Source organism: Balaenoptera borealis (assembly GCF_965194805.1).
Source record: "Balaenoptera borealis genome assembly, chromosome: 1".
In the NCBI taxonomy this organism is placed as follows: Eukaryota; Metazoa; Chordata; class Mammalia; order Artiodactyla; family Balaenopteridae; genus Balaenoptera; species Balaenoptera borealis.
In genome coordinates, this window is record NC_138860.1 from 60,408,542 (window position 1) to 60,423,775 (window position 15,234).

The following is a 15,234-nucleotide window of genomic DNA, read 5'->3' on the forward strand; positions in this document are numbered from 1 at the left end:
TCTGATCCATAAAGTGGTTTTAGTGAGATTTAGAACTCAAAAATACCATACTTGATCAATTTCTTTCTTCTTTTTTCTGTTTTTGTTTTGTTTGTTTTGGGGTTTTTTTGTTTGTCTTAGTTTTTTGTTTTGTGAAGGAGATGGATATTCTTAAGTGAAAAAATCTCATAGGAAAACAAAATGGCCTATATGGTCTGAGCCTTTTGTAAAGAGAAATGTCCCCTGAAAATTCAAACATGTTTGAACATCTTTGAACGTGGAGTTCAAATTTATACTATCTGTATAGTATTGGAAACCCTGGAGCACCTGGCAGAAACAAACACAAATCTCCTCTAGAGAAATATACCTTCAACCCAGGTTTCACAGGATTCTCACAGATTGAGATCAACTGAACATGAGCTCACATGGAAAGATTACAAAGCACATGAGGAAAGAAGCCACAATGAGAGAGAAAGCAGAGACAACAAACAAAATGAGGCACCTTCCCCCAGCAGATACTGGAATTTTCATACAGAGAATATGTTTAAATGTGTTTAAAATATTTAAAGAAATAAAGAGGGAATGTTAAATATAGTCAAGAAATAAAAGACAAATGGGAAACTAGAAATATATTGATATTTCAAGTTCAATGGGTGAGTTAAATTAGGCACAGTTGAGTAAGATAATAAAGTTAGATTTTTGAAAAAGCCAGAATGCATAAGAGTTATAAAGATGTAGGAATATAAGCAATTATGGGACATCAAATATAGGTGGAAAGTTCTAGAAGAAGAGAATAAAGGGATGAGGCAATACTTAAAGAGATAATTTTCTAGAATAACAAAAGATGAATATATCTTCAAAATGAGTGTCTTAGTCTGTTTAAACCACTAAAACAATGCCACAGACTGTATGGGTTATAATCAACAAGCATTTTTTTCTCACAGGAAGTCCAGGATTATGGTGCTGGCAAATTTGGTGTGGTGGCTAGTAAGGACCCACTTTCTGTTTCATAGATGACACCTTCTGTGTCTTCACATGATGAAAGAGGATAAGGGATCTCTTTGGAGCCTCTTTTATAAGAGCACTAATCCCATTCATGAGGGCTCCACCCTCATGACCTAAGCACCTTCCAACAACTCCATTTCCTAATATCAACCCACCTTGAGGGTTAGGTTTCAACATATGAGTTGAGCAGGGACACAAACATTCAGATCACAGCAATGAGGAAGAACACCAAATCTGAAGACAGGAAACACACACACACATATGGATGTACCAGCATGAAACTGCAGCATATCAAAGAAAAAGAAGAAAAAAACAGCCAGAGAGAAAGAAAATTTACAAAGATACTATAATTGGGCTGACAATGATGGAAGCAAATAGCCAGTAGAAGAATATCTTCAATGAGTTGATAGAAAATAACTGGTGACCTATAATTGTATATTCAGTTAAACTCATTCCAGTATAAAAGGAGATTGAGTAAACATAAGCAAGCTTCTGGTTTTGCCAGCAATCCTTGGCATTCCTTGGCTGGTAAATGCAGCACTCCAGTACCATCACTGTCTTCCTTCCGTGTCTTCACATCATCTTCCCTCTGCATGTCTGTCTCTCTGTCCAAATTACCCCTTCCTATAAGAATACCAATCATATTGGATTAGGGTCCACCCAAAGATCTTATTTGAACTTGATTGCCTCTCTAAAGACCCTATTTCCAAATAAGGCCACTTTGAGGTACTGGGAGTTAGGATTTAAACATATATTTTGGAGGGGAGGCAATTCAACCCATAACAATATGCATATGCCAAAGAGTGTAGGAATAAGTTTCCTTTGTCCCACTGATGTTTTATAATCTCTGCTGGCCAAATTGCTCGAAACCAGTGGTAAACAGAAAATCTTAAAAGCAGGCAGAGGTTAAAAAAAAATGGAGTGGAACAAAGATGAAGATGGCAGCAGATTTCTCATCAGAAACAATGTAAACAGGAAGACAGTGGAGCACTATCTTTAACAGTAATGAGAGGGAAAATTGTCAACCTAGAATTCTATACCCAGTGAAAATGTTTTCCAAGAATGAAGGACATGTTCAGGCATACAAAAGCTGAAAGAAGTTATCACCAGCAGAGCCACACTACAAACATGTTAAAAGAAGTCTTTCAGGCAGAAGAAAAAATGATACCAGATGAAATATGAATCTCCACAAAAAAACTAAGAGCACTGAAAAAGGTAACGAAGGGGCAAATATTTCCTATCTTCCTGGTGTTGGACTTAGAAGCTCCTACCATAAATCACTTATGGCATGGGGGGTGGGGGAGGAGGGTAGGTGAAGGAAGGGAAAGGAAGAAGAAAGGAACAGAGGAGGAAACAAGAGGAGGAGGAGGTAAAAGAGAAGAATGTCTGCTTAGTATTAGTATTAGGCTATGTGACTGACTCTGGCTCTCCAGAAGAAATCTTAATTTTCCTATCAGGTATTTTCTCAGGAAAATTAATTTCCTCTCACAAAGAGCAAATAATCACATCAGACTACAGAGTTCTGCCCCAGCTCAGGTTTGAGATGATTCTCTTTCTCACCCATTAGTAGGAATAAAATGATGCTTGCTCAAACTCCATCGAATAATTTCGCTAGTTCAGTGGATCTCAAACATTACCTTACATGAGAATCAAGTGGAGGGCTTCCCAGACCACATTTCTGGGCCATATCCCAGTATTTCTGATTCAGTAGGTCTGGGATGGGGCCCCAAATTTTGCCTTTCTAACAAGCCCCCCAGGTGATGCTGCTGCTTCTGATCCAAGGACCACACTTTGAGAACCATTGCATTAGTTCATAGTGTGGGAACAATTGCATTAGTTCATAGTGTGGGAACCATTGCATTAGTTCATAGTGTGGGAACCATTGCATTAGTTCATAGTGTGGGCACTAGTTTTTATACCAGTATGCATTCAATAGAATCACCTGAGGAGTTTTTTAAAAATGCAGGTACCCAAACTCCAGCTCAAACCAATTAAATCATAACCTCTGGGACAGGAGCCCAAGAATCATGGTTTAAAAGTTCCTCTGGGTGATTTTAATGTACAGCTAGCATTGATAATCGCTGATTTACAGGAAACCAGTAAATATGCAGGGACTCCCGCATGGAACATGTTTTAAATGGCTGTGTGCATGTCCATTCACCTAAGTTATAGGTTGCGGACGAGTAGGGATGTCGTGAGCATGAAATTCCTGTGCTGGTAGATACTATATCTGTAACACTTATTGCAGCACGTGTGGCAGATGCTGATGTTTTGATGTTGCTACAATTATTATATGTAATTCAGGCACCAAGACACAGGGATTCTGCTTCCACATAAAGCAGCCACAGCAAAAAGCACCAGCCTGAAAACCTACAAACACACAATACGGTACACACAAAACCAACTGTCCTAATGGTCATCACAAATGGGGGTTGAGTTGCACAACTGGTCATAAATATTGTCATTGTCCCTGAATACAAGTGTAGGGCAGTAAGTCAACACTGTTTCTTGTTACCTTCATCAGAAGTCCTTAGAATCCATCTACCATGTTCCCTGGGAAATAGTACCCTAGGAACACAATCCTAGGACCTATTTGTAGTATCTGTCAAGGTGGGACACCAAATTAGAGTAGATTTGATTGGCTTTCACTAGTTTAGATCCCAATTTTTACATGTCAGTTACTTGTAAGGGTGGTGCCCAACTCTCAGGATGTTGTCAGAACCCACCTTCCTAATACTTCCATGAAAAGAATCAGTGATGGATAGAACTCCTGTTGCCTCGGTTTTCCTTTTCACAGGCTTAGGGTTCAGGTTGCAGCATCTATTTCATTGCTATATTTAGAAACCTCTTCCTCATCAACTGAGTATCTACATATAACACCAGTGCTTGTGATAGTTCGTTTTCCCACACTGGTTTTCCTTTAATTAACAAGCCATTTTGTTTTCATCTATTTGACTATACGGTTAGTCCATTAGTTATAGCCCACCAGCCACATGGCTTCCTGTGCTGTCTGTATTGAGACTGCCTGGAGCTAAGCATGTTGTGCCAATTAGCTTAGTCCTTCTACAAGGGAATCATCAGAGGGAAGCAAGAAGCCTAGTGTTTAACCTAATTCCAGGTTATGGTGGCATTGCTATCCTTGACTCACAAGTAGTCTTTGTGTTTCCTCTGTTCATCCTGACAGTGTTGTTTCTTTTTAGCAGAGGCTCCCCTCTGATCTCAATTGACATAGCCATCCCTCAGAATAGGAGAGGACCAGTGTTTGTCTTGCCACCTGCTTGTGAACGTAATAGTTTGGCCCTTTCCTTAAAGCACCATTGTCATTTTAATCAGATCAGGATCTAGGCCATCATTCTGGACTGTTCAGAGTTTTAACTGATCCAAAGTATAATTAGAAGCTTTGCTGCTATGGCTGTAGGCACCAGACCCATGAGGCCTTTCAACTCACATAGGTCCAACTAGATAGAAAGTGGTTGTTTTTCTAAGGATATGAATTTGTCTATGTCCCCTGAAATTCCTTACATCAAAATCCCACTGGTGGCTTCTGCTCTTTTCCTGACCCTACAGGGATCATCCTAAGATCTAAGATCCAAAGCCCACCGTGAGTAATACCACTAAAGAAAATTCTGGGACAGATCGAGTCAGCTATTTTTAATTGGTCTTATATCATTCAGAGTTTGATCAGAAAAACAGAACCACTCTGAGTGATATAGCATATGGAATTTATTACAGGAATTAGACTTTATATAATTGTGGGAACCAATAGAAAAGTCTATGAAAAACTGCTTCTTCTTAGTTGTGTGGAGTTTGAACTAGCAGTTGGGAATGGAATAGAGAACACTCCCGGGGAGCAAATCTAGGCCTTAACTAAGGAACACTCCCTGACCCCAGAGTAAAAGGAATTAGCAAATGTGCCTGGCAGGATTTCAGATTTGCCATGAACCAACAACTCCCATTGCTCCCCTTTTTGACTAGGAGTGTCCTTTGTGGTTATCCTGTCCCTGTCTCACCACTGCATATTGGGTGGGAGTAGAGGGGTGATGTGGCAGGTAACTTATTTCAGTTCACAAGTCTCTGAATCAAGAGAAGCCGTAATAGAGGAGAACCTGAAAATCACACCCAAGGGGCCTCATCCTCACCTGAATATGATTTTGATGAGAAGCTCCCGTACTTCAAGCCAGAGCCTAATGCCATAATGGTAGGTGACTTTTGGGGGGAAAATTAAGTATATTCTGTATGTGGACAGAGTATAAATAATGCAGCCATACGGCTATGTGGTTTGATTGAAAAAGATGGCCATGGTATTTTTCTGCTCCTCTCAACGTGAGACGGACTCTGTTTCTTCACTTCTTGAATCTGGGCTCACCTTGTATCTTGCTCTGACCAATACAATGTGGCAGAAATGATATGTGAGTTCTGGGGCCTGCACCTCAAGAAGGCTTGCAGCTCCTGCCTTTGCCCTTGTAGAATGCTCCCTGAGCCTGACATGCTGTGAAAATACTTGGAGAAGCCCAAACATCCCAGCTGTCTCAGCTGAGCCGCCCACCCCCAACCCTGCTGACATATCACCAAAACTCAGTTATGTGAGTGAGCCCAAGTAAGTCCAGAAGAAGGACCTCCCAATCAACCAAAAAACTGAAAAATGATAAATTGATGTTGTTTTAAGCCTGTGAGTTTTGGGCTGATGTGGCCGATTGTGTTTCCAGTGATGGCCCCTCTGATATATCCCATCCCACATGCTCGGCTAACAAAGTGATATTGACACTCCCCCCATCTAGTAATGGAGTCTATGTCCCCTCCCCTTGAGCCTGGGTTTCAACCAACAGCATTAAGCCGAAGTGATGTTACATGACTTCCTAGGCTAAGTCATAAAAGTACTTTCACTTCTGCCTTGTTCTCTTGGAACCAGCTGCCATGCTGTGAGAGGGTCCAGCCACATGGAGAGGCCAGGTATAGGGCTTGCAGGAGATGGTCCCATCTGAGGTCCCTGCAGACAGGTAGGATCAACAGCTAGAGGTGAATAAGCCTTCAGAGGATTCCAGCCTTCCCCCCACCCACTACCCTCAAACCCCCGCAGAGGATACCACATGAGCCAAGATCAGCTGCCCTGCCAAGCCCTGCCCAAACCCTTACAGATTTGTGAGCAAAAAGAAAAGTAATGTTGCTGTTTGAGGCTCTTAAATTTGTGATGGTTTGTTATGCAGCAATTGATAACTGATACAAATTATATCAGAGAGTGATATATATAAAGGCCTATACAAATGCTTCAAATCACAAGTACTAAGACTTCCTTAAACCTTTCACTTTCTCTCCACATCTATTACCACCACTAGTATTTTCCACAGATAGGAAGACTGTGAGTTCATGAGAGTTGTTAACTAAATGAAGAACAATCAAGAACAACAACATATCACTCTGTAGAGTGACTATTTTAATTCATTTCCCAGCAAAGTTATCAGTTCCTATAAATCGTGATCTCTCAAGGCCATTTAGAAATATTTTGATTACCAGAGGTCCAACATACGGGGCTTTGCAGTATAAAATACTTGTGTGTGATTCTCATGACCGCTCAATATAGAAACCCTGTAGTTAATTAACTTGTGAGAAGAAATGTTTAGCATGCACTTAACTTCCTCTACTCTTTTCTCTTCCAGGCCTCTTAATCTTGTTTGGTTGGTAGTTTGGGGAACTGAAGTAAGTGAATCTGGAATCTGGAAGTTGGTAACTGCTACTTAAAAGCAAAATAAATACCTCTTATGAGGTCAGCTCTTTTTCCTCCTTACCTGCAATTTACCAATGTCTCAAGTCTGCTGTGTCATCAGCCCTGGGCTAGGGCGTGATTGTGAAATTGAACCCCAGAGAGCATGAATATTATTGTTTGCCCCAGGTGGGATGTGGAGCTGCGCATTAAGGCCTAGAGTCCAGGAGGGCAAGTTAAAGAGGCATTGAAACTTCTCAGTTTAGCTTAACTTTCAGCGCTCATTTATTTCCAATCCTGGGCCAAAGGAATCCATTTTAATTCAGTGATTTCAGAAAGGAGACCCCTAATTTTGGAAGGGAGCTCAAAGGGATCTGCAAAGCCCAGAAATGCAGTGAAATACTTTCAAAATGGAAGCCCAGCCTATCAATCATATCTCATTGAAATTAGTTAAGTCTAACCACTTGCTTTGTTTTTTAACATTCCTAATGTTGTCTTTATGACTATCCCCAATTAATTTTCCATTTTTGTCACACTTGACTTTTAGTAACATAGAATATGACATAAGGCACCTACCGATACAGGGTTCCCTTTTGTCACAACTGCTGACAACACCTTGATGAGTATTGATGAGTATTATATCCATCCTCCTTCATGTGCAGGTGTGTGCATGCTCACACATATTATATGCGCATTTTTAACTGAGAAAAAAATTCACACACCATAAAAGGCATCGTTTTAAAACGTACAATTCAGTGGTTATTAATATAGTCATCAGTTGTGCAACCATCACCACTATGTAATTCCAGAACATTTTCATCAAGCTGAAAAGAAGCCCTGTACCAATTAGCATTCACTCCCCATTCCCCTCTACCTCCAACCCATGGCAACCGCTAATCTACTTTCTGTCTCTGTGGATTTACCTGTCCTGGATATTTCATATAAATGGAATCATAATATATGGGCTTTTGTGTTTGGCTTCTTTTACATAGAATAAAGTTTTCACAGTCCTGTATGTTCTAGTATGTGTCAGCACAGATCTTCCTCGACTTACCAAGGGGTTACATCCAGATAAACCCATCGTAATGTGAAAATATCATAAGTGGAAAATATATTCGATGCACTCAACCTACTGAAGATCACAGCTTAGCCTAGCCTGCCTTAAACATGCTCAGAACACTTACATTAGCCTACAATTGGGCAAAATCATCTAACACAAAGCCTATTTTATAATAAAGTGTTGAGTATCTCATGTAATTTATTGAATACTGTACTGATGTAACACTACAAGAGCTTCCAATCTAAGTTTACATTTCAGTTCCTTATTCCTTTATTAATTATCTTTAAAATTACAAAAGTAATCTATGCTCACTCTATCACAAAAAAACACAAAATATGCAGATATATCATGAAAAATAGTAATTCCATCTCCCTACCCCACACAGTGACTATCAAAACAGACTAATATCTATCTTTCCACAGTTCCATTCACCATTCATCAATAAATGCTTGTTGGCAACCTACAATGAAGGTTAGATCAATGCACAAAACAAAATTATTTCCCTTGTGGAACTTGTATTACAGCAGAGGAGAAAGAAGCCACTTAAATATAATTGTTTAAAAAGATAGAATGGGGTCTCTCAGGTAAATATGAGTCACACGTTAAGGCTTTGAAGCCCTAAGGCCATGGAAAGGCAAAGGTTCAAGAATGAAAGGAATGAGAACTCTGATGAAAAAAGCCAGGCCCCCTGGGGTCTGGACCAGTCACAGAACAGCAATAACAGGATGTAATAGTGTTTGAATGTTTGACATGTGGTAGCCCTTGACATGCTTTACCTAATCTAACCCTCACAAACACAAGTAGGTACTACTTTAATCCTTATTTTGCAGCTGAGAACATGGAGGTTGAGTAAAATGAATTTGCCCAAGAATACTCCAGACAGTGAGTAGCAAAAGTGGGCTCAAACCAAGATCTGCTAACATTGGAGCCTGCCATATTGGAAGAAAATATGCAATGAGGTTGAAAATAGTCTTAGTGAGAGCAAAACAGGGAACTAGCTAGATGGGATCTGGTCAGAAAGTGGTGCTGTGATTTTGAAAATGATGCACAGTTGAGACTGTAGGGTATGACCTGAGAAAGGCTCGTGGGTCTCCCAGACACGTCTCTGAAGGGTGGCCATAGATGGTCGTGCATACTAGATTCTAGTGTCTGGTCCTCAGCTTTGCTGGATTGGAATTGAGAGTTTGGACACCAGCTATGATCAAGTTCTAGGAGAAAAAAAATAACAAACTCAAAAAAGACTGATGCATATAAAAGCAAGAAGTAAGGGACTTCCCTGGTGGCGCAGTGGTTAAGAATCCACCTGCCAAAGCAGGGGACACAGGTTCAATCCCTGGTCCTGGAAGATCCCATATGCTGCAGAGCAACTAAGCCCGTGCACCACAACTACTGAGCCTGTGCTCTAGAGTCCGTGAGCCACAACTACTGAGCCCGTGTGCCACAACTACTGAAGCCTGAGTGCCTAGAGCCCGAGCTCTGCAACGAGAAGCCACTGCAATGAGAAGCCTGTGCATTGCAACGAAGAGTAGCCCCCTCGCGTGGCAACTAGAGAAAGCCCGCGTGCAACAGTGAAGACCCAACACAGCAAAAAATAAATTAATTAATTTAAAAAAAAAGCAAGAAGTAATTTATTAATTTACAAAGAGAAGTAGAACCAGAAAGTATGAATACCTAGTTAGCATGCACTCATGAGAGTGGCTCATATAGGCTCATGAGAGCTGACTGTAAAATGTTCAGGAATTTTGGAAACCAGTTGTTAAACACAGCCATTGTTAAAAATTAAATTACATAAACTCATCATTAAATATATTTTTAAAGGTAAGAAAGACTAAGAACTCATCACTTAAAACTTATTTTACTATATTATATTATTATCTATGCTCAGAGGTTATTTACATCTTTTATAGCTCTACGATGGAAATACTATATAATGTGGGAGCACATTTCTTCCCAACTCTGCATTCAGTGATGTCATATTGATACCTTGAAGTTGGCCACGGTGGGAGTATTTACACTATAGAAATCAGCAAATCTACAAATCAGGGCTTTGTTTAATGTTTTGTTGATTATCTAGAGTTAATAAAGTGATGAAGAATGTTAATAACAATGCAAATTAAACTTAAAAGTCTTTCTTGACCTACATTAGAAATTGAGGAAATATTCTTCTAGTATTCAAAAATATTATTGGTTTCAGCATAGAAGGTAACTCACAACCAACATATGTCTTTCTCGTTTCATTTTCATCTTAACTGTTAATATAAATGAAAATAGTAACCACCTTTCATATCAAAACTACACTCATTCACCAGTTGCAACCATAGGTTGACCATGAACACAAGAGTATGGCAAAAATCAATGAAAGCATACTGTGAGAATCAACTGGTTATGTGGAATCTACAGTAAAGAATATTATATATGGACAAAGAATCTTACACAGAGAGGCAGTAGTCTCTAAATTCATTTGTTCAGATACTGTGTTGTGTATAGCTGAATCATACAGTATATCAGGATATTTACAACTTGATGAGACCATGATGCCCCAATTTTCGTCTCCTGTCTGGGCCTCTGCAGTGATTCTTCAAACCTTTATAGCCATCAGCTGACTTGATAGCTCCACTTGGATGTTTAACAGGTTCTGCAAACTTGTTATTGTTTCACCATGCATCCAATTGCTAGAGCCAAACCCAAGGCAGCAACCTTGATCCCTTACTTCACTTCCTCTTACCAGCTAATACCATTCATTCTATGTCTTAGTGGGCTTGCACTGCCCAAACAAAATACCATAGACTCAGGGGCTTAAACACCAGACATGTGTATCTTCACAGTTCTAGTGAGAGCTCTCTTCCTGGCTTGCAGATGACTGCCTTCTCACCCTGCCCTCATGTGGCAGAGATAGAGAGAGAGCACGGACTCCGGTGTCTCTTCTTATAAAGGCACTAATCCCATTATGAGGATCACACCCTCATAACCTCATCTAACCCTATTTACCAAAAGCCCATCCCCAAATGGGGTTAGGGCTTCAATACATGAATTAGGGTTTAGGACTTCAATATCTAGATTTGGTGGTGGTAGTTGGGGGGGGGGTGGAGAGTTGGGGGTGCACAGTTCAGTCCGTAGCCCTCTATTCCAAAATATATTTCTGACTACTTAAGTCCATCTCTATTCCTTGTCCTGTAGCCCAAGTCACTATTATTCCCCACATAGACTAGTGCTAAAGTCTCCTAACCTGTCTCCTTGCTGCCCTTCTCTCTTCTTATGATCCATTCTCCATATAATGGCCAGCGTGAGTTTTTAAAACTGTAGACTAGATTGTTACTCTCTTGCTTAGAATCCTCAGTGGTTTCCCAAAACGCCTTCCCATGACCCTCAAGCCCCAGCCTCTCCTAGTGGCCTCGTCGTGAACACTCTCCCCTTTACTTACTATACTCCAGCCACACTGGCCCTCTTCCTGTTCCTTAGACACATCAAGCTAGTTCCTGCCTTGGGATGTTTTCCGTTGCTGTCTCTGTGCCATAGATCTTCACATAATTATCATTCAGTGTTAGATCAAACATCACCTTTTCAGAGGCCATCTTTGGAGATCCGTCTAAAATAACTCCCTTTCGTCTCCTGTCTTCCCCCTTACCCTATTACTCTCTATCACATTGGGGTGGCAGTATTGCATAATGGTTAAGAAAATGAAATCTGTAGGCAAACTACTCTATGCCATTACCAGCTGTGTGACTTTGGTCAGCTTACCTAACCTTTCTGTGCATAACTTTTCTCATGGGTAAAGTGGGATTGATGTACAGCTTAAATGAATTAACGCACAGTAAATACTCAACACGTGTTAGCTGCTATTACTACCTTGTTTTATTTTTTTCATGGAATTTACCATTATCTGAATTTATCTTTATTCATTTATATATCGTCTATCTCTCCCCTTATGGCCGCCGCCACCTGCCACCTCCCCTCCAAGACGTGAGGTCTGTGAGAGCAGGAAATTTATCTTGTTTTGTTTGCTGTAATATTTCCCCAGTCTCTAGAGCAGAGGCTGGTATATAGTGAGCACTTCTAAAGTATATGCTGACTAACTAAATGAACAAGAAACAATTGTCAGAAAAGCCTCAGAGTAACCAGGGAAGTGTAGAGTCATTTAGCTCATACCCAGCTTCACACACAGTAGATTGAAACTTATTTGTTGGTGGTGGCACAGGGCACTTCAAAAAACAAAAGTAACATTCCTAGCACTAAGCTACTAGCACCTCCTCAAGCACTTAAAAAGAAAAGTTTTATTTGGGCCCCTCAAAGAACCCACTTTTCTGCAATGACTGTTATCTTTTTCCTCCTTCTTTTCTTAGCGGTCAGCACCATGCATGGCTCAGAAAAGGTGCGTCAAATATCCGTGGAATAAATATAGTCTGTAACATAAGGTTGTAAGTTCTATAACATTTGTATAGTGTTTACAGTTTACAAAGCAGGCCAATATTCCTTACAGCGTGGGTATCATGATGTCTGTGGTCGACTTTAAATTTCTTCAGGACAGTGTAATATTCTGTGTGGGTCATTTGGTTGAAGCTATGCCCTGGAAGCTGCTGGCATTCTAGTAATTAAGAATCCACACTCCAGGAGTAGTTAGCTAGCATCATACCAGAAAGGTCACATTCCAGAGATGGAGCTACAAATACTTTAGTCACCTTGATCTCTGATGACACTGGATGTTTTGCTAATTATCAGAGTGAGTGCCAGAAATGGCTTTTGATTGGCAAAAATAACAGCTTATTAATTATTATGATGAATACTAGAGATGAGCTCTCAAAAGAATGCTCTCCACTCCTGAATAAACAGGGTGAGCACTAAAAATTCGAGTCCTCAGCCTTTGGAGATGCCATCTGAGGCTTCATCGCTATTGGTCCTGGCTCTACCACAGGTCTGGAAGATTTCTGGTTGCCAGATGCTGGCGGTAACTATGATGATAACAGAATCCTGCCTCTGCAGCCCTGTCTGTACTTCTGTTTCTCAGCTTTCTAGTGCAAGGTGGTGGTCAAACCATTTACAACTGCACCCTCCAATACTGTAATCTTTATCTACATGTGAATTTTGAGCATTCATATATGGTCAGTTTAAATTGTAAAACATACATATCAGATTACGAAGACAGTACAAAAAATGTAAAATATCTCAATAATTTTTTATTTTGGGTACGTGTTTAAATGACAACCTTCTGGCTATGTGTTAAAATATAATACTAAAATTGACCCCACCTCATTCTTTTTACAGTTTTGTTGCTGTTGTTGTTGTCGTTTTTGTTTTTTTTGGCTGCACCAGGTGGCATGCAGGATCTTAGTTCCCCCGCCAGGTATGGAAGCCGTACCCCCTTGCAGTATGAGCTCAGAGCCTTAACCCCTGGACCACCAAGGAAGCCCCTCTTTTTATTTTTACTGTTTTAAATATGGCTACCAGAAAATTTTAAATTACATATGTGGCTCAAATTCTATTTCTATAGGACAGTGCTGACCTAGGAAGGAGAGCTCGACTTTCAACAAGCTAATAGGACAGATTAAATACTATTTGTGCCTGCTTTCTAATAAATATTCATTTCTGAATACGGGAAAAATTGGGTTTGATATTTGCTTTCCCTTAATCTAGTGAAGAAACTGTGGAATCCTTATCCATACTGTAACAGACCAGAAAGAATTTAAAACTTTTAGGTGATCAAATGATTTAGGTCAGCTGTGAACTGCGAGGTTGTAAAAGCGTTAAATAGTAGCGATGACTACTACTAAGCTCATATGCAAGATAACAGAGAAAATATACTGGGTTTGAGCCATGTAGTTTTAAAACTATCACGTATATTCATTCTATTCGCACAACACCCTATTAAGTAGAAACCATCAATATTAATAATAAGTACTATTAATATTAATAGTCCCAATTTGACTCTCTGCTGGTTTTAGCATAACTTCAGATTTCCCATTTGAAAGGGATTCAGCCGGAATCATTTCTACCTCTGCCAGCTTCAGCTGCGGATCCGTACGACTTCCGCCCACGCAGCGCAGCCAATCAAGGCTGCGGGGTGAGCGACGTCACTCTCCCAAAAGTCCTCGCCAATTCCCAGAGTACTCCTCTTCTCCGTCCTGCCTCCTTTCTATTTGTCAGAGGCGACCGGCGGCCATTTTAGGTTCGGGCGGAAATCCAGTTAAGACCGTGCGGTTAAAAGCCTGAAAATTAAAATCAAAGCAAACTTGCAGGTTCAAGTCAGAGCCCAAGAGAAGAGACATCTTCACTGACTAACTAGGAGGCTGGGGACAGAGAGTGAACCGCAGGGCCGGCACCCCCGCCCATACTCAAGATGGCGCCGTCCTGAGAATCACCGGCGCGGCCGCCCCATCTGGGTTCCGGATTCTTTTGCCCCAGTGGTGGCGTTGTAGGGCTGAAGGCTGGCATCCTGTCCGGCTTCCGGACCCGTCTCTATGGTGCCGGAGAGACGGGACCTCAGAAGATTGTGGGTGTAGTGGCCAGAGTATCACGGGGGAGGCAAGGGTGGTTGGTGTCAGCAGGGGGCGAAGAGGGGACCGAAGCTAAGATCCTCGGCCGCCTCCCCCGCCGCCTTCCCGCAGGTAACAGGGAGCCCCGCGCTCCGTCCTCCGTCAGTGCGGGCCTGGGCCGCTGGGGAGGGGGCCGGGCCGGGAGCGAGGCGCGGAGGGGTGGGGGGAACGCGCGCCCCGCTCGCGGGTCCGCGCTTGGGGCCCGCTCGGGGGCGAGCTCGGCGTGGCGTCGCTGCCGGTTGAGCTCTGCTTCCCACCTCCGCGCAGTCTCCCCCTGCTTTCTGCGGGGCGCCCTGCTAACCTGGGCTTCGCGGGCGGCCCCCGCCCGGGGCGGCGCTGGCGGCCGGAGCTATCGAAGGAAGCCGCGGAGCCCGGCCTCGCGGGCAGGTGTGAAAGGTGAGGGGCCAGCTAAGCGGGAGCGCCGCCACCGCCCCTCAGAGACCCAGGGGAGTCGCAGTCGGACCCCCGCTGGCCCCCAGCCCCCGCGCCCGGGCCGCCCTCTTCGCCACGGGGGTGGGGCGAGTGTGCGCGGCGGGGCCGAGCCGCGGGGAGCCTGGGGTTGCGCCCGCGCTGGGATGCTGCCTTCATTCTCGATCCGAGACCAGTGCCAGGCCCCCAGAGGCCCAGCTGGTTCCTGTCTTTGGGTAGTGCATTTTGGTAGTGCATTTAGAATGAAGATGAAACAGTTCTGGGAAAATCGTATGTAGGAAACCGTGTGAATACTTAGAGTTGGGTCCTGAATTGTGGAATCCCTGTTACTGCTCTTTTTAAGGACCCGTGTGCATACCCAGATAACATCCCATGTCTTAGCTGAAATCATACTTAGTTCTTTCGCTACGCAAAGGCTTCATAATGTATTGCCGGACTGAGTTCAATATAGGGAATATATACGTGAAACAGATCAAAGCAAAGGGCCCGAAGTAATGTTATCACTAGATAACGAAATACCAATCAATACCGGGTGT

At 42.2% G+C, this 15,234-nt stretch overlaps 1 protein-coding gene and 1 long non-coding RNA gene across 9 annotated transcripts in view; one reads left to right on the forward strand and one right to left on the reverse strand.

Annotated features, from left to right (window-relative positions):
- Positions 1-4,948: 4,948 nt before the first annotated feature.
- On the reverse strand, positions 4,949-14,684 carry LOC309605354. Its single transcript, XR_014231354.1, has 2 exons — positions 14,571-14,684; positions 4,949-13,942 (listed from the first exon to the last, which is right to left on the reverse strand). It is a non-coding gene; the product is annotated as an uncharacterized lncRNA (long non-coding RNA).
- The window catches only part of SCYL3 (SCY1 like pseudokinase 3), a 40,014-nt gene continuing 38,721 nt past the window's right edge, over positions 13,942-15,234 (forward strand). For 6 of the 8 annotated variants that reach the window (XM_082384582.1, XM_082384581.1, XM_082384585.1 and 3 more), the window contains exon 1: positions 13,942-14,341. The gene's annotated coding sequence lies outside the window, so the exon portion shown is untranslated. Of the gene's footprint in view, positions 14,342-14,381; positions 14,666-15,234 lie in introns of those variants that run through there. The other 2 variants (XM_082384583.1, XM_082384584.1) reach the window with 2 other exon arrangements.